A 20257-nucleotide genomic window follows, 5' to 3' on the forward strand; every position below is an offset into this window, starting at 1 on the left:
AATAGGTAATTAAGAATTCGGAAATCACACTATATATGTGAGATCACCTTATTAAAAGACAGACATAATATTTTTTCTTGATAACCTTCAAAATAAAATCAGATATTCCTTAGTGTGCAACCATTTATTATCATCACTATCTCTACTATTAAATGATAATCAAAACTTTCATCATACAACAAAATAACATATCTTTTTTCTTATCTTACCATATCACATATATATAACAGTTTGGGACACCTAGGTGCCCAGGCTCCTTACCTCGTGACCGTCGGATCTTAGACAGATGCATGTAGTTCGTAATGGGTGCGAGTATATTAAGCGGCTTCCATATATGCTTTATTGAAGTAATTGGCAAGTAGCAATAAATGTATGATTTAGGTGTATTAATAACATGCGTTGAATAGGAAAGTGATAAATGCAATTTCTTCTTAATTTATTTCATTGGACGTATAATGGAAACTCCTATGAAGGTATATACGTACAAACTTAGTATTTTTATGCAGCATGCATGTGTGTCCTTATGCATATTATATAAATGCACGTACTAATGTTTTGGGTATATACCAACCTTTGATGTATTCTCGACCGATAGTTCGTACTTAATCTGGGGTACATCACATGCGAGTATATGGATGTTGGGTATATAATTTCCGAGTATGTCACATTTATTTATATTCTTGGGGTATACAATTTTTTGGGTATGTCTCCAGTATCATTTACAGGTATGTCTCAAACGAGTATACATGTATCAACAAAGGGTCTGTCATTTTCTGGTATATCCCCATGCAAAAGTATATCAGTTTTGTGTACATCTCCAAGGAATATAAGTGTACTAGAAAAAATATATGGATACAATATCTTAGGTATATGTACGAATGAAAAAATTGGCCATCGGCATCAACATGTTTTGTACAAACCTAAAACACAAAAAAATAACTAGGATGACATATTATATTATTTGTCCACGTTAATTTTTATAGGGAAATTAATTGTCAGAAAGTGCAACCCAACCTTAATTTTCTTAAATGTTAGATACCTTGAAAATTAAATCATTTAAAAAATACACAAGAACATCCATTGGTTATATGATACCATTGGTATACTCAATAGGTATATAGATATACCCAATGAGTATACATATTTTTTGTGGACATTAGGGATACAGTACATTGGGTATATGATACCATGGGTATACCCTACGTATACCGAATAGGAGGTCTGTTGTACTCTTATCATCGTTGGGTATATGAAACCATGGGTAACATACATTAGTCATATGATATATGGGGTATCATACATTAGTCATACGATATATCGGGTATCATACATTTGATGTGTATATATGACAACGCCCAAAATACAGGCACCCAATACCTGTTGAGTAACAATTAAACAACATGATTCACCTTATTAAAAAAAGTATATGAGTACAATATCTTAGGTATATGTACGAGCAAAACTATTGGTTCTCGGTACGCACATGCTTTCTACATACCTAAAAGTTTCTACGTGGAGTGAGTAGTAGGATAGATTTGGATAAGTGAAGGGTTTGGTAGAGGGATCAGTTTGGGCCTTCTACCGACCGTGTAATCTCTCTTGTATATATTTTTTTCTCTTCTATAAAGTTATGGTACGTCTTTGGCATATCCTCGAAAAAAACTGACGACGTATTATATTTTGGTTGACCATTGAAATAGTAGGAAAGGCTCGTACTGCATATATATTATTTGGTCACATTAAATTATATAGATAAATTAGTCGTTAAAAATTTCAGACCGGCCTTAATTTTTCTTAAAAGTTCAAATACCTTGAAATTAAATATATATTGTGTATATACGTAGACAGACCATCTGTTTTGTAGAACCGACACTAGCATGCATTAGTATAGAAGAAACACCATACAATTTTGTTTTAGAAAGGAACTATTGCTAGCAAATAAATAGAATACAATTTTTTGGAAAGCAATCGTAGACCATTGTGGTAATTATGCATGCAAACAGAATATGGAAAGCTATTATTACGTGGATTGTATAGCATGCACTAATGGATATGACTTGCCGTAATGGGTCTAGGTGCCCAGGCACCTAGGTGCCCCACACAATTTATATATATATATAATGGGTCTAATGGTTTGCACGATGCGCATGGTTTATTTTTGCCTTCACGGTTTATTTTCGCCTTCACCTCCCACCATGACCCCTCCATACTGGTTTTTTTCTTCCTTGTGCACTCCCACCTTCATGGCGGCAGGCGGGTCGTTGGACCACCACGTATGGGCATTCATGGATACGGTCATATTATATTTCTTCTCAGTCATACAGAGAGCTAGGCAGACTATTCTCAAATCAAGTGTTTCCATGCAAATGTAAGGAAATTCATTAAAGAAATGTGTCCTACAATACTCAATAGGTCTTGTAGAAATGAACCTAGTGCAAGAGGCACATCAAGTGTGTAATATCTCTATTATCCAAGGTAATATTTACGTAGTCTCCATTCATAGCGGCCATTCATGTGAAAATAATTTTGAAATCAAGCGATGAATCAATTTGCAAATCAAACCATTAATTCAATTAATTAGGTAGACATTTAATTACATATGCAATCAATTAGGTCCATTCAAATAGGATTTTTTTTCACACCAAATGAATTTGGAAATTGAGTCATTAATTAATTGATTTGGTTCGCAGTTAATTAGGCATGAAGAAAATTAGGTAGATAGCTAATTATTTCTGTAATTAATTAATTAATTAGGTAGTTAATCGCGCCGAATCATTTTTTAAAGCATTCGCGAGCAAGGACGGTGCGATGTGCTTTGAGGCCGATCGAGTCAACCCCGATCCTGGCCTCCATTGACACACTAATCTCCAGCAACGTCGCCTCCCCAGCACCTAGGACAACGAGCCGCCGCTCCATCGTCGTCAGGTTCCTCCACTGCAGAGGACGGGTCTCCCCTCTCCTCCCCCGCATCTGAATACCTCCACACCGCTAGCCCATGCCATAGTCGACCGCCTCATCAGCCGCGTCGACCGCCTCCCGTGCAGGATTGTTAAAATATAAATGTATTGTCTAATCTCTTTCATCATATCGATGTTTTGATTGTATTAATTAAAACATGCACTTCTACAAAGATACTGTACTTTAGATTGGGCAAGTGAGAATCGGTCGCCGTAACACCAAAACCCAACCTTACCTCAGCGCCCATCGCCTCAACAGGCCCATCATACCGGTCAGCCGAGATGCAACCAAATGATCCCCGTTCGTGTCACCTTTAACACGTAAACATACGTGTACGCACCATCATAATTAGCCATCGAACTCCAAAAGCGCTCCGAGGTTTACGCAAAGCACGACAGAACGCAGGGAGGACGTACGTGCGGTATGGGCGCTCCGGGTCTTGGTGTTCTCAGTGCTGGCAGCAATCTCGCTCACGGGCGATGGCCGACGTAACATGCACCTAACCTGGCTGCGTGTGCACGCAGGCCAGTGTTGGTGTTCGTCCGTTCGTTCCTCTGCCTCGTTGGGCACTGAATGCAGACAGTTGGGGGCCGGAGCATTTCGACGACAGGTTGAGAAATGGGGCCTTGCAACTGGCGGGAACTCAATAATGGTCGACCCCATCCGTTGCAATATTGGAGCACCGATGATACAAAATGCTCTGACTTCGAGATAGGCTGCCGCTCACGTTCTTAGCCTTTACTATTTCTGTCTTGATTTATTAGTCCCTCGTATATTTAGTGTCATAATTTGATCATGATTTTAAATAATAAAATATATATTATACATAGTAAAATAATATCATCAGAAACAATGTTTAAATACAAATCTAAAGATATAATTTTTTTGACACGCATTAATATTTTGTTAGTTAAATTATGGTCAAAACTTGATACGAATGGGACTAATGAACCAGGAGGAGTACATACACATTGGGTGTGTGTATACTGTGTAGAGCTAGCTATCCAAATGCATGTGAGGATTTGCATGTACCATGCATGCAAACTGGCCGAGATTTCGACTTCTCGTTGAAAATATGCATGCATGGGCCTTGCCTAGCTAGTTGCCGTATCGATCGTGGCATATCGTGACAATGATCAGTCGGTGGCACACAGGATTGCCACACGAGTGAAGAAACCAGGTTCCATGATTACATTGCGTGTGTGGTTTTTGGGTCAACCTCGAACAGATCAGCATACGTACACTAAAAAAACAAAGAATGAATATGTTTGAGAGGCTAGGAAAAAACCATGATGTGTACTCGGTCGCACCGTACGTGTTGATACGACGAGCCTAAATTTTTAGAATTTTAAACAGGATATTCTATTGGCATTTGAAAGACGTCAAAGAGGAAACACCAAGTTGGCTTAGAGCAACGCCAATGAGGTGACCTATTTCGTCCACGGTGATTTATTTGAGTCGGTACGGACACAAAAGACGGCCCAACGCGCCGAACCAAATGGACGTGCGTCCGTTTTTCGTCCGCGGACGACCCATTTTTGGTTCATTTTTGAGCCGGATTTACGTCGGCGCGGACATGCGACGGACGCGCGCGCGCTCGCCTTCTTCTGTCCCGGAGCCCGCTGATCTGTGGCACATTGGCCTCCCCTCTCACCCCCCCGGCCAACAAGCAACCCTCGTCCGCCTCCTCCGTCGACTCTTCCAGCTGCCGCCTCCACATCCGCCCAGCAACGCCGCGCCTCCCCCCCACCCCCCACCCCCCGTCGCCCTCCGCCGCCGTTTTGCCGCCAGGGAGCAAACTGCTTCCCACCACCGCTCGCCTTCTTCTGTCCCGGAGCCCGCTGGTGGCACATTGGCCTCCCCTCTCACCCCCCGGCCAACAAGCAACCCTCGTCCGCCTCCTCCGTCGACTCTTCCAGCTGCCGCCTCCACATCCGCCCAGCAACGCCGCGCCTCCCCCCACCCCCCACCCCACCCCCCACCCCCCGTCGCCCTCCGCCGCCGTTTTGCCGCCAGGGAGCAAACTGCTTCCCACCGCCGCTTCCCCCCACCTCACAACCGCCCGCGACCAAGAAGCCGCCTCACCGCCCCTGCCACATCCGACCGGCACGCTCGTCGGACGCCGGCAGGGCAGCTAGCTGATCTGTGGGCGCCGCGACTCCCCTCGCCGGCCGTCTCCTTCTTCAACGCCCACATGCTGTTTGACAGTTTGCCAAGGTACGAAATGGACTCCGCTGACGAGTTCTTTTTTCACAATTTCCTTTGCAACTGCGACGATTCGTCGTCCGATGACAAGGAGGAGATATTGGCTGTCGTGTTGGTCCATCACCACCTCAATAGCCAGCGGTCGTTGTTCCGTGGCTCCATTCCGAGCCACCTTCCGGCGTTGAATCACAACCGAGAGAGCGGGCATTTCCTTCTCTGGAAGGACTATTTTGATACAACAAACCCTTTGTTCAAACATCACAAATTCCGCCGTCGTTTCCATATGAGTAGGCATGTTTTCAACCGTATTAGAGAGAGTGTGGTCGGCTATGATGACTACGTCGAGTGCAAAGAGGATGCCGTCGGCAAGATTGGTTTCTCCTCTTATCAGAAATGCACTGCCGCCATCCGAATGCTTGCATACGGAGTGCCCGGTGATCTCATTGACGAGTACGTCCATATGAGCAAGTCTACATGCCTAGAGTCCCTGTATAAGTTCTGCAAGGCTGTTATTGCTGTGTTTGACCCTGAGTACTTGAGAGAGCCGACAACTGAAGATACAGCCCGTTTGTTGGCGATGAATGCCAACAGGGACTTCCCGGGGATGCTTGGCAGCATAGACTGCATGCACTAGGAGTGGAAGAATTGCCCTTCTGCTTGGCAAGGGCAGTATAAGGGATATGTCAAGGCTTGCACTGTCATACTAGAGGCCGTGGCGTCTCAAGATCTCTGTATCTGGCACTCTTTCTTTGGCATGGCTGAATCACACAATGATATCAACGTGCTTCAGCGCTCGCCGGTGTTTGCTAGGCTTGCCGAAGGCAACAACCCACCGGTGAACTTTACTGTCAACGGCCACAACTACGACAAAGGGTACTATCTGGGTGACAGTATCTATCCTCAGTGAACCACTATATTCAAGACAATACCCAACCCTATTGGAGAGAAAAGGAAAAAGATTTTCCCAAGAGCAAGAGAGTGCTAGGAAGGATGTCGAGCGTGTCTTTGGTGTTTTGCAATCTCGATGGGGCATCGTTCGGTATCCTACTAATACTTGGAGCACACAGAAACTGTGGGAGGTGATGACTGCTTGTGTAATCATGCAAATATGATCGTAGAAGACGAGCGCCCGGAACGTCTGTACGATCAAGGTTTTTAGTTTCAGGGTGAGAATGTTCTGCCCGAGCATGGAGTTGCGGCAATATTTGAGCAGTTCACTCAATTTCATGAAGACATGCGTGATTGAGAAACTCACGTGCAACTGCAAAATGATTTGGTTGAGCATATGTGGGCTCATGTTGACAACCAATAGATGTATCTTCTTTTATTCGTTTGCAAAACTATGTGAAGCTTTTTTATTTGTATTTGGCTTGTAAAACTATACTATTTATTTGGGCGGCCAGACTATTTTGCTTGTAAAACATTTTCATTTGACAATATGTTGAATGCAAATCAATGTAAAATTGGGCGGCCAGCCGGCCACACCGACACATATGGATCGATGCGTTGGGCGCGCTGCCGACGCATATCAAAAACAGAGCGGACGCCGGACGGATAGCCGACCCAAACAGATAAAAAACGGACAAAATCGTCGTCCTTTTGAGTCGGCCCGTTGGAGTTGCTCTTAGTCCCTCTCGATAACTTGGCCATGCACCGGTGCACGTACGTACGTTCTTCTCTTCCTATTAGGTTGGCTGAAAATATCATCGATTATTTATTTATTTTTTGAATTAAGGAGCATTGGCCCCATTTTCATTGATCATGATATTTAATACAGACAACATCTACCATGCATAATCACCCTCACGTTTGATCATTTTCTTAACAAAAATGGTCCAGATCTAATATTAAAGTTCACCGGAGGTACAAACTGCAAAGCATCTCAAACATAATAAAAATTACATCGAGATTCCGATACCATCAAACGACCACTATCACCACCAGAACGAGCCGCCGACGCGCCGTTGTCACCGCTTCCCTATAGCCGGCTTGACCTTGTCGATGACAGTCAAAAAGTTTTCACGCACGTGCCCCTAAGGAACAGCGCCCTGGAGCCAGAGCCGTCGTCGTTGAACCCTTCAATATATATGGAGCATCTGACAACATTTCTCACCCCACGACGAGAAACCCTAACGTCATCGTCCCAAGAAGATGGCAGGAATCTATGCCGGAGCTCCATTGACTACGTTCTGATGGACGAACTCAAGGAGGATCGAAGTCTGGAAGATAAATTTGAAGAACATGTGCCACCATGGTGCCATCCGTCCGAGTGCCACACCTACTAGGACTAAAAAAACCTAAACTAAACTACTAACTGGAGTAAAGGCACCAGGATTCCCCTCCCCGCCACTGGCATCCAGAGCAGCAGGCAGAGGGGATGCGAATCCATGGGCTCACCTGTGAAGCTTGGAGGGGAGAGTTTTTCATAACCGCCAAGGGATAGAGGGGGGGACCTAACTTTTGACTGAGCCTTACCCTCAAGTTCGATGATGCCCACACATCCAAAGTTACTCCCCAAGATCGCTACATAAAACTCCAGCAAAACTACATCATAAACTCCGGAAAATAACTACTCCTAGATCATTGCGATTCCTCCAGCTCAATCACAGGCAACCCAACAACAAACCCAAAATGGTAAAAATCAGACAATAGAGTTTAAACACGGAAAATCACGTTTTTCATGGCAATTTATATTGGGGCAGGAATGGTAAATTTAGTTTGCAAGCATAATACTTTTCTAGCACAAAATGAATTGAGGCATATTTGACATGCTCGCCAAGTAACTGGTCATCCTCGGCGAATACAACTTGCCATGAGAAACGTTCGATTTACCATGCCAAAAAATCTGATGTTCGCTGGATATTCAGGTCCAGAACAATAACTATAACAGAGAACTCCATCTCAACTACTTCATTACAGCCACGATCACACCAAAATCCCTGCAAAAAAAATAATTTCACCAAAAAAATGTCCAGCTTCACAACTTCTTCATAAACGCTCACCAACATGTTAGAGCATCTCTAGAAGACCCCGCATAAGTGGTCAAACCCGCAAATTTTTTGCGTTTTACAGTTTTGGACAAAAAAAGTGTCCAGAACAGAAACCGTAAAAGTGGTCCAACCCGTAAAATTTTTAAGGGCCACCGCAAATGCACACCTGAAACCCTTATCTTTGGAGATTGGAAGGCCGAATTTAGGGGCCCCGTATACCGGTCAAACCTCGTCGGAGCAAACACGCCGCCGCGGAGTTTGCCGGAATCCGCCCTAAACTCGCCGGAATTCATCACGGCACATCGAAAAAGGCTGCTAGACGCCGCAATCGATCGCCGCCGGTTCGAATTGGACGAGCTCGACATCGTCGTGGCCTCCCATGACCTCAACATGGCCGCCGGAATCCTCCCAACGCGGCAGACAAAGGGGCACGACTCGCTTGGCAATAGAGCAAGGCGCGGACGACGGAGGCGATGGGGCATGGCCGGCAAGGCTGAGCGCGGACGATGGAGGCGACGGGGCATGGCCGGCGAGGCTGGGCGCGACCGGTGCGGTGATGGGGTGCGACCAGCAGGGACGGGGCGCGGCCGACGGGCGACGGGGCATGGCCTGTGGGCGATGGGGCGCGGCCGACGGGGTTGGGCGCGACCGGCGTGGCCGGCGCGGCCGACGGGAGGAAGGGGCAGCAACAGCTATGGAGAAGTTGTAAGCACGCAAGGGGGGTAAGTATGGAGAGGGGGGCATCGCATACTCTAAGGAAGTATGGGGGTAAGTATGGAGAGGCAAGGCCTTAGCTATGGAGAAGTTGTAAGCACGCAAGGTTTACGAGTTCAGGCCTTTCTCGGAGGAAGTAATAGCCCTACGTCTCGGAGCCCGGAGGCGGTCGACTGGATTATGTGAGTATGAGTTACAGAGGTGCGAACCCTTGTTTCGGAGGAGGGGGGTGGCTTATATAGAGTGCGCTAGGACCCCGGCCAGCCCACGTTACAAAGGGTTCAATGTACATTAAGGCAGGGCGTTACTGGTAACGCTAGTAATAAAGTGCTATAATGACCATAAAAGCTACTTAATGACCGACCATTAGCGTGTGGAGTGACTTTAGGTCTCCTGGCCGTCGAGTGGTTAGATCTTGGTCGAGTGATTGCTTCTTGGTCGAGTGTCTGTCGAGTGGAACACCTCCAAGTCGATTGAAAGGTGATTTCTTCTAGAGATGTCCTTGGGTAGGGTAGTTAGGACAGGCCCATGACCCTACCCTAGGTACATAGCTTCATCATTAGCCCCCGAATGGATCGAGGTTTGAGTGGGGAAGGAATTGAGAACTTCTCCGACTCGTTTTTCATGCCGTGAGCATATCTTGTTTCGGATCAACGGACCTGAGAGAAGATAGCAACTTCCTTTTCAGTCACCTTGATCCATTCTTAATTCTTCATCGAGTGAGTTTCTTTATTTGTAAGGCTCTGAGTGACGGTGCGGAGGAGATCTTTGGTCTGACAAGTTGTTTGCTGCCCGCAGATTTTGTGGGATCCGAATTTTTGGGAAGCGCGCGGGATGGGGGAGGCCGCAGGAATCGGATGGGATAGAGCGGAGCCGCCTCGATCCCCGCGCCGCCTTTTTCGCCACGTATCGCGCGCGCGATCGTTACGGGATTTGACAGAGCCACCTGGGCCTACCCGTCAGCCACTTGGAAACGGCCCCATATAAGGCGTTGGACCGGAGTCTCCCGACCAGTGCGTTCCCATTTCCTCTTCTCCTCTTCACGCCCCTCCGCCGCGCTCGCTCTCGCCCCAGCATCACCGCTCCGTACGCGTCTCGTCGGTGAAAATGGGGAAGGAGAAGACGGCGGCTCTGGAGCGGGCAAAGAAGGCGACGGCGAGGTCGAAGGGGAAGGCGACTAGCCGGGGCGGATCTTCCTCGCGGACCGGCCTGCCGAAGGGCTGGATCCAGGGCGACTGGATCCACTCGAAGATCTCCCAAGAAGACCTCGACGACCTGGCCGAAGGGGGGCTGATCCCCTATGACTCGGCGCGGCTTCCGGGGAAGGAAACTAAGCCGCAACCTCGGGAGGGTGAGCGTGTTCTTCTTGCCACCCACGTCGACCGTGGGTTTTCCTTGACTCCTCACCCTTTCTTTCGAGGGTTTCTGAACTTCTTTGGGGCACAACTCCACCATTTTACCCCGAACTCAATCGTTTATCTCGCCTCTTTCATTTCTTTGTGCGAGAATTTCTTGGGTTGTCGGCCTCACTGGGGTCTGTTCAAGCATATTTTCACTTGTCGCTCCCAAACAGTGAAAAAGGCCAACCCGAGTGACGAGAGGACCCAAGTGATTCAGATGTGTGGGGGTCTTGGCATCCAAATGAGAGGGAAAAGCTCCTTTCCGGCCATGATTCTTCCTGACTCAGTTCGTGGATGGCAGTCGACTTGATTTTACTGTAAAGACCAGTCGACGCCAGGGCAATCGATTGGCCTCCCTCCCTTTACCATGGACCGAGTGGAGAAACCCTCCCCTTTGAAGGTGCTCCCAGAGGAGAAGGCGGACGTGAAGGTGTTGGTCAGTCGCGTGGTCCAGCTTATTCGTGACGGGGTCACTGGTATGGATCTCTTGGAGGTCTTCCTTCAGCGGCGCATCCAGCCTCTTCAAGCTCGAGACCATCCGATGTGGATGTATTCGGGTCTTGAAGACTCCACTCGGATCCACCCGGAGGAGGTCGACGACGACACACTGGAGAAGTGGCTGTCGGGCATTACCGGGAACAAGGACAATCCCAGGGGAGCCAGGAGAGTTCCCCCATTCGACCAGTCTCATGCACCAGAGCAGGTCTGATTCTGAGTTTTTGCTTGTAATCTGAATTCACTCGCGCAGCTGTCTATATTGCGTCGACTGACTTTGTTCTCCCTGCTTTCTTTCAGGCCATTATTGAAATGTATTCGATGCCAAACGGGGAGCAAGAGCAAGCACTGGAAGGCGAGGCGAGTGGCGGCGACAGTGGCGAATGGACTTCCGATGGTGAAGGAGATGGAGGAAGCGACGACTTAAGTGATGGAGAAGAAGTCGAGTCGCCTCCTCGCAAGGAGAGGCAATCCAAGCTCGACCAAGAACGGCCGAGTGCCCACGACAAGGAAACCACTCCGGCAGGTCAGTCTTTGAAGCGTCCTCGGATCTCTTCACCAACTCCGACTGAGAAGGCGCCAAAGCACCCCAAAGTTGCAGAGCCGAGGACTCGGAAGGCGTTGCCGAAGATCAAGATTGATATCCCCGTCTCCTCCACGTGAGTGTCTCTCTTTGTATTCACTCGACGCTCCGCGCTGTTTGTTTTTCTTGTTTTAACTGGACGAACTTTGGAATTGTCAGCGCTGCCACTTCTGGGACCTCAGCTTATAGGGATGATGATGAGGTGATGGAGGATGCGGTCACTTCTAATCCGGGTATGATTTCTGTCATACTATCTTTATTCGGTCGATTCAACTGCAACGTGCATCATTGGGTGACATGATTTTGGTAATTAAACTTTGCATAGCTCCCAACATTATTGACCTCCCTGATGATGATGAAGAGTCTGAGAGGCCTTTGACGAGGAAGAATAAGCGAGCTCCTGTAAGTGAGGCGCTACAGTCGACGGCGAGGGCGGAACCAGTCGTTCAGGACACTGGCGACGTCAATCGGGGTTCTGTTACCTTCGCCGAGCCACTGTCGAGCGCCTTGCCTTCTTCGTCGACTGCTCGGGCCCCTGTCGACCCGCCTTCAGTTTTTGCGACCCATCATGTCCCAAAGGACGAGGTGAATGCTGCTAGGGAAGCCATACGCCAGGCGGGCATTATGATGGAGAAGATGAAGACGGTGCGGGACGCCAGCCAAGCCGCCTATGATGCCAGCTCGGCTCCCCAGAGCAACGTTCAGGTTAGTCGGTCGCTGCTTGTTCTGTTAGGATATGCTATCTGAAGACTCTTTCTGAAAATCTTTTCATCTGTACACCCACTGGGTGTGTTGATTGAATTTTTTGGACTAGTGGGGGCACGCTGAGTGCACCCACTGGGTGTGGTCCCCGAGACTATGGTGGACTGCTGGCAGTCGACTGTAGTCTTTGTATTTTGTCGAATGTATAAATAGGTTGTCTCTTCCACTCGGTCTGGTTGAGTGGGATCAGAACCGGTGGGGGCACGCAAAGTGCACCCACTGGGTGTAGTCCCCGAGACTATGGTGGACTGCTGGCAGTCGACTGTAGTCTGATTTCTACTTTCTCTCTTTCTGCCTCTTTTTTTGGACTCGACTTCGGCAGGCCGGTCGAGTGGAATCAGAACCGGTGGGGACATGCAAAGTGCACCCACTGGGTGTAGTCCCCGAGACTATGGTGGACTGCGAGCAGTCGACCGTAGTCTTAGTATTTATTGCCTTTGTTGCTTTTCGCTGTAAAATAACTTCTCCCCTTTGATTTCAGAAATCTTGTAATCTTGGAGCTCGCTTTGCTGACTTGGAGAAGCAGCAGATTCAACTAAACCTTGACTTGGAGCTGGCCAGGACAGAGCTACAAAAGGTCAGAGACAGTGCCGCTGGTAAGACGAGTTTGTCGACTGGTCAGTTTTAGGCTCGAGTACCCTTCTGCTATTTCTGAATCAATCGTCATTTCTTTGCAGAAAAACTGAGAGAAGCTCTAGCGCAGAAGGATGAGGATTTGGCTGCTGCTCGTAAGGAGGCTGACGACAGGACCGCTCTGGCCGAACAGAAGCTGGCTTCGGTCGGCCAGTTGGAAGAAGAGAATACCAGGCTGAAGACCGCTCTGAATGACTCCAACAAGGAGTGCTCACGCTGGAAGAAGCCGAATCTCGTCCAGGGCGAAAAAATGGAAAGCATTGCTCGCAGGAGGGGTGATCTAGAGAGCTATCTGAGAAGTCTTGCCAAGAAGTTGTTCATCAAGCTTGAAGGTGCACATTCTGTTCCGACTGATTTCTTTTTTATGTCGACTCAGTGTACGAAACTTGACTTATCCTTGGATCGTGAATGCAGAGTTTTGCCAGAACTTTGAAGAGGAGACTGGGTGGATCGAACCAAGTTTGGATCCAATCAACTCTCCCGTGAAAGATGAAACTGCCATGAATCTGCTCCGTCTGGAATCTCGCATCGACAGTGCCGTGGACTACTTGGCTCGACTGAAGGTCGCCATGTCACGGATCGACCCGGCACTTTGGCCAGAGGCCACACTCCAAAACGATCTTGAGTCTCTGATGACTCGTCTTAACGGAATCCCTGACCGAGTGCAGGAGTGGAAGAAGTCTTCTGCTCGGTGTGGCGCTGATGTGTCTCTGTCTTTGGTTCGTGTCCACTGCAAGGAGGCGCGACAAGATAAGCTAGTCCCAATCAAGGTCGCCAACACCCAGAAGCACGACTTCCGATCTTTTATGGAGACTTTCATTGCTGCCGCCACTCGGATTGCCGATGGCATCAACCTGGATGAGTTCGTCGAGCCTGCCAGCCCTCCTCCCGCGGAGTGAAGAAACTCTTATGTCCCACCTTAAATTTGCCTCGGAATGCCGAGTGGTTTTTGTAACGTTAAACTTTTTCGGGCTGCATGCCCGAGTACTTCAATCTGTGATCCGGAACCTTTGGAATTTATCTGAACTTGGTTTACCGTTGAATATCTTTGTGAATCTCCTGCTGAGTGGACCCATTCTTCATTCGAGACAATTTTTGTATCTGCAGCGCAGCTCCGAAGGAGAGGGAAGCAGTCGACCCATGTCTTGTCGCCCTTGCGGGTCGGCGATGGAGTGCGCATCGTATTTGTGGCGAAGCTCTCTAGGGGAAGGCGGCGGTCGACCCACACTTTGTTACTGCAGAGCAGGACGGAGCGCACATTATATTTGTGGCGAAGCTCTCCAGGAGAAGGTGGCAGTCGACCCGTACTTCGTTACTGTAGAGTGGGATGAATCACGCATTGTATTTGTGGCGAAGCTCCCTAGGAGAGGGTGGCAGTCGACCTGCCCCTCATCGTCCTTGAGGATTGAGATGTGTTTTGTACTTAGGCGAGTGCCGGACTGCAGCTAAGTCTCCAAGTGGGAGAACTTAGGCGAGTGCTGGACTGCAGCTAAGCCCCCGAGTGGGAGGATTGCTATCCACTCGGTAGGATTTTTTCAAACTTAGGCGAGTGCCGAACTGCAGCTAAGTCTCCAAGTGAGAGAACTTTAGGCGAGTACTGGACTGCAGCTAAGCCCCCGAGTGGGAGGATTGCTCTCCGCTCGGTAGGATTTTTTCAAACTTAGGCGAGTGTTGGACTGCAGCTAAGTCTCTAAGTGAGAGAACTTAGGCGAGTACTGGACTGCAGCTAAGCCCCCGAGTGGGAGGATTGCTCTCCACTCGGTAGGATTTTTTCAAACTTAGGCGAGTGCCGGACTGCAGCTAAGTCTCCAAGTGAGAGAACTTTAGGCGAGTACTGGACTGCAGCTAAGCCCCCGAGTGGGAGGATTGCTCTCCGCTCGGTAGGATTTTTTCAAACTTAGGCGAGTGCCGGACTGCAGCTAAGTCTCTAAGTGAGAGAACTTAGGCGAGTACTGGACTGCAGCTAAGCCCCCGAGTGGGAGGATTGCTCTCCACTCGGTAGGATTTTTTCAAACTTAGGCGAGTGCCGGACTGCAGTTAAGTCTCTAAGTGAGAGAACTTAGGCGAGTACTGGACTGCAGCTAAGTTCCCGAGTGGGAGGATTGCTCTCCACTCGGTAGGATTTTTTCAAACTTAGGCGAGTGCCAGACTGCAGCTAAGTCTCTAAGTGAGAGAACTTAGGCGAGTACTGGACTGCAGCTAAGCCCCCGAGTGGGAGGATTGCTCTCCACTCGGTAGGATTTTTTCAAACTTAGGTGAGTGCCGGACTGCAGCTAAGTCTCTAAGTGAGAGAACTTAGGCGAGTACTGGACTATAGCTAAGCCCCCGAGTGGGAGGATTGCTCTCCACTTGGTAGGATTTTTTCAAACTTAGGCGAAACAGATTCGCAGCTAAGCCCCCGAGTGGGAGGCTGGCTCGCCACTCGGTAGGAAATTGTTTTTACAAACTTAGGCGAAGCGGATCCGCAGCTAAGCCACCCACTGGGGGATTTCTTACGTAAACAAAAACAATAATAATCACTGGGAAAATTATGACGCTCTTGTCTTTGCTAAATAAACTACAAGAGTTTTTCTCATTACATTTCATACGAGTGAGAATTTAAGTAAAAAAGGGGCGGAGTAGCTCCGCATTCCAGGCTCATGGCTCATCAATCTGGCGATCGACATTGTAGAGGTGATATGCTCCGTTATGGAGGACTCTGGTGACTATGAAGGGGCCTTCCCAAGTAGGAGCGAGCTTGTGAGGTTTCTACTGATCCACTTAGAGGACTAAGTCTCCTTCTTGGAAGGCTCGGCTCTTCACATTTCTGGCATGAAATCGACGCAAGTCTTGCTGATAGATGGTCGATCGAATCAAGGCCATTTCTCTTTCTTCTTCTAGGAGGTCGACTGCGTCCTGCCGGGCTTGTTCTGCTTCATCTTCAGAGTAGAGCTCGACTCGGGGAGCGTTGTGAAGCAGGTCACTCGGTAAGACTGCCTCGGCTCCGTAGACCAGAAAGAATGGAGTTCTTCCGGTCGATCAATTCGGGGTTGTCCTCAATCCCCAAAGGACTGATGGAAACTTGTCGACCCATGCACCTGCTGCGTGCTTGAGATCGCGCATCAATCGCGGTTTCAGTCCTTTGAGAATTAGGCCGTTTGCCCTTTCTGCTTGCCCATTCGACTGGGGGTGAGCGACCGAAGCATAGTCGACCCGAGTGCCCTGAGAGGCGCAAAAGGCCCTGAATTTGTCGGAATAGAAGTTCGACCCATTGTCCGTGATGATGCTGTGCGGAACTCCATATCTGAATATTAACTCTCTGATGAAACTGATAGCGGTGCAAGCATCGAGATTCTTGATAGGCTTGGCTTCAATCCATTTGGTGAACTTGTCGACTGCTACTAGCACATGAGTGAAGCCGCTCCTGCCTGTTCTCAGTGGTCCAACCATGTCCAGCCCCCAAACAGCGAAGGGCCAGACGAGTGGAATGGTTTTCAGGGCTGACGCTGGCTTGCGCGGCATATTGGAGTAGTACTGACATCTTTCACATTTGTCGACTATCTCTTTTGCCATCTCATTGGCTCTTGGCCAGTAGAACCCCGCTCGGTATGCTTTAGCCACAATGGTCCGAGAGAACGCATGATGGCCACAGGTCCCCGAGTGGATATCGTTAAGGATCATCTGTCCTTCTTCTGGCGTAATACACTTCTGGCCGACCCCAGTCGCGCTTTCTCTATATAACTGTCCCTTTATGACTATAAAGGCCTTGGATCGACGGACGATCTGTCGAGCCTCTTCTTCGTCTTCTAGGAGTTCTTTCCTTAGGATGTACGCGATGTACGATTCTGTCCAGACGGGAGTGATAACCAAGACTTCCATGATCAGGTCAACCATAGCTGGAACTTCCACTTCAGTCGGATCCGTGGTGCTTTTTGGCTGCGGGGCCTCTTCAGTGAAGGGATTTTCCTGGACTGATGGTGTGTGGATGTGTTACAAAAACACATTGCTGGGAATGGCTTCTCTTTTGGAACCTATTTTTGCCAGATCATCAGCTGCTTGATTTTTCAGTCGGGGTATGTGATGAAGCTCTAACCCCTCGAATTTCTTCTCCAGATTTCTCACTGCATTGCAATAACCAGTCATGGCTGGACTTCTGACGTCCCATTCCTTCATCACTTGATTAACCACCAAATCTGAGTCGCCATAGACCATGAGGCAATGGACGCCGAGTGAAATGGCCATGCGTAACCCATATAAAAGTGCTTCGTATTCTACCTCGTTGTTAGAGGAATCAAAGTGAATTTGAAGAACATATCTGAGTTTATCTCCTCTGGGGGAGACCAACACTACTCCGGCGCCGGAACCATTTAGCATCTTGGAACCGTCGAAGAACATGGTCCAATGCTCTAAGTGAACCTGAGTCGGCAGTTGCTGTTCAATCCACTCGGCGACGAAATCCGCGATTGCCTGGGACTTGATAGCTTTCTTTGCCTCAAACTTGATATCTAGAGGAAGGAGTTCAATCGCCCATTTTGCCACTCGACCAGTTGCATCCCTGTTATGCAAGATCTCTGACAACGGAGCATCCCTGACGACTGTAATGGAATGATCAGAGAAGTAGTGGGCAACTTTCTTTGTGGTCATATAAATCCCATATACGAGCTTCTGATAATGAGGATATCTTTACTTCGATGGGGTCAAGACTTCAGAAACATAATACACTGGGCGCTGAACTTTGAAGGTTTTCCCTTCTTCTTCCCGCTCGACCGTAAGTACCGTACTGACGACTTGTCCTGTGGCTGCGATGTAAAGCAGCAAAGGCTCCTTGCTGATTGGGGCAGCAAGCACCGGCTGGGTGGAGAGCAGAGCTTTGAGCTCTGCGAACGCTGCGTCAGCTTCAGGAGTCCACTCGAACTTGTCAGACTTCTTCATCAATCGGTAAAGAGGCAATGCCTTTTCACCGAGACGAGATATGAATCGACTTAGGGCGGCCAAGCAACCAGTAAGCTTCTGAACATCGTGCACTCGCACAGGACTTTTCATTCGGAGTATAGTACCGACTTTTTCTGGATTGGCGTCGATTCCCCGTTCGGAAACGATAAAACCGAGTAACTTTCCGCCAGGAACTCCAAATGTGCATTTTCATGGATTAAGCTTGATATCAAACCTTCTGAGGTTGGCAAAGGTTTCAGCAAGGTCAGTCAGCAGGTCGAAACCCTTCCGTGACTTAACCACAATATCATCCATGTACACCTCCACATTCCGACTGATTTGGGTGAGCAAACACTTCTGAATCATCCTCATGAATGTGGCTCCGGCATTCTTGAGGCCAAATGGCATGGTAACATAACAGAAGCACCCGAATGGAGTGATGAAAGCTGTTTTGATCTCGTCAGGCCCATACAGACGGATCTGATGGTACCTAGAATAAGCGTCTAAAAAAGACAGTCGGTCACATCCCGCAGTCGAGTCGACTATCTGGTCGATGCGGGGGAGAGGAAAATGATCTTTCGGGCAGGCCCGATTGATATGTTTAAAGTCAATGCATATGCAAAGTGACTTGTCCTTCTTGGAGACCATGACAACATTGGCGAGCCACTCGGAGTGGTAGATTTCTCGGATGAACTCCGCCGCTAAGAGCCGAGCTACCTCTTCGCCAATGGCCTTTCTCTTCTGGACGGCGGACCGTCGGAGATGTTCCTTGACAGGTTTTACTTTTGAGTCGACTCTTAGGCGGTGCTCAGCCAGCTCCCTGGGAACACCCGGCATGTCAGAGGGCTTCCATGCGAAAATGTCCCAGTTCTCACGAAGGAACTGGATGAGCGCTTCTTCCTATTTGGAGTCGAGTGTTGTCGAGATATGAGTTGGAGCAGCGCTGGGGTCGGTCGGGTGGAGGTGAGCTGTCTTCGTATCGCCAGTCGACTGAAAAGCTGACTCTGTAGCGGGCTTCTTGGCTCGCAACAAATCACTCGAGTCTGCAGTCTTCTGGTATTCCTGCAACTCCACCACTGCCATCTAAGCATCGGCGATCTTCGAACCTTTCTGAAAACATTCTTCCGCTTTCCTCCGATTGCCCGTAATAGTAATCACACCTTTGGGGCCATGCATCTTCAATTTGAGATACACATAACACGGTCGGGCCATGAAGCGTGCATAGGCCGGCCTGCCCAAAATAGCGTAGTAGGCACTCTGGAAGTCTACAACTTCAAATGTCAACTTCTCTTTGCGGTAATTCTTGGAATCACCGAAAACCACATCAAGAGCAATCTGGCCGAGTGATTCAGCCTTCTTCCCAGGAATGACCCCATGGAAACTCATGTTGCTGGCACTGAGTCTGGACATCGGAATGCCCATCCCTTTCAACATCTCGGCATACAATATGTTCAAACCACTGCCACCATCCATCAGGACTTTGGTCAGTCGAGTGCCTTCAACAACTGGGTCGACCACCAAAGCTTACCTCCCAGGGGTAGCGATGTGTGTTGGGTGGTCGGACTGGTCGAATGTTATGGCAGTCTGAGACCATTTCAGGTAACTAGGCGTCACCGGAGCGACCATATTCACCTCTCGGTTAATAACTTTCAGTCGACTTTTGCTTTCAACATCGGCAAAAATCATCAGAGTGGAATTGACCTGAGGGTATCCATCGTCACTGTCTTCTTTGTCCTCGACCTTATCCTACTCCTTTTCCTTACCTTTGGGCTGCTTGCCCTGGAACTGCTGGATCAAGAGTCGACACTGTCGAGTGGTATGTTTTGGGTAAATGAAATTACCCTCTTCATCTTTCTTTGTGTGGACGAGACATGGTAAGTCCAACACATCATTTCCGTCCTGGTCTTTAACCTTTTTGGGGTTCCAAGGTCCTTTAGGTTTCCCTTTAAACTTTCCTGGGGTTAAAGCCAAGGCTTCCCCGGGAGCCGCTGGCTCGGCTTTCCGCTTCTGTTTCCGATTAGAATTTCCTCCGGTTTTTTGGGCGACTGATTTGAGCTTGCCACTCCTGAGTCGATCCTCATCTTCACCATTAGCGTACTTGGTGGCAATCTCCATCATCCGATTCAGGGACATATCTCCGGTTCGACCGAATTTCAAACTTAGTTCTCTGTACTTGACGCCTTCCTTGAAGGCACAAACTGCTTGGTGGTCAGGCACATTCTCCACCGAGTGATGCAACGTGATCCACCTCTGGATGTAATCCCTCAAAGTTTCATTCGGCTTCTGTACGCAAGACCGCAATTCTGTCAGCCCTGCCGGTCACTTGCATGTGCCTTCAAATGTGGTGACGAACACTCGGGAGAGATCTTCCCAAGTGTAAATGATGCTAGGTGCTAACTGGTTCAGCCACGCTCTGGCCGAGCCCCCCAATATGAGAGGCAGGTGTTTCATGGCCCCGAAACATGTACTCTGCTGCTGGTAGGTGCATCTCTGTCATGACCTTCTCGGTGAGCCCTGTTCCTGTCGACCAAACCTTGGACGAGAATGGATCTCGCGTCAAAGCCTAGCCCTCTGGGGTTGACTGGAATCCTTCGCCCACCACTATG

The sequence above is a fragment of the Triticum urartu genome, chromosome 4A (assembly GCF_056163025.1).
Source record: "Triticum urartu cultivar PI428250 chromosome 4A, HENAU_Tu73, whole genome shotgun sequence".
Lineage (NCBI taxonomy): Eukaryota > Viridiplantae > Streptophyta > Magnoliopsida > Poales > Poaceae > Triticum > Triticum urartu.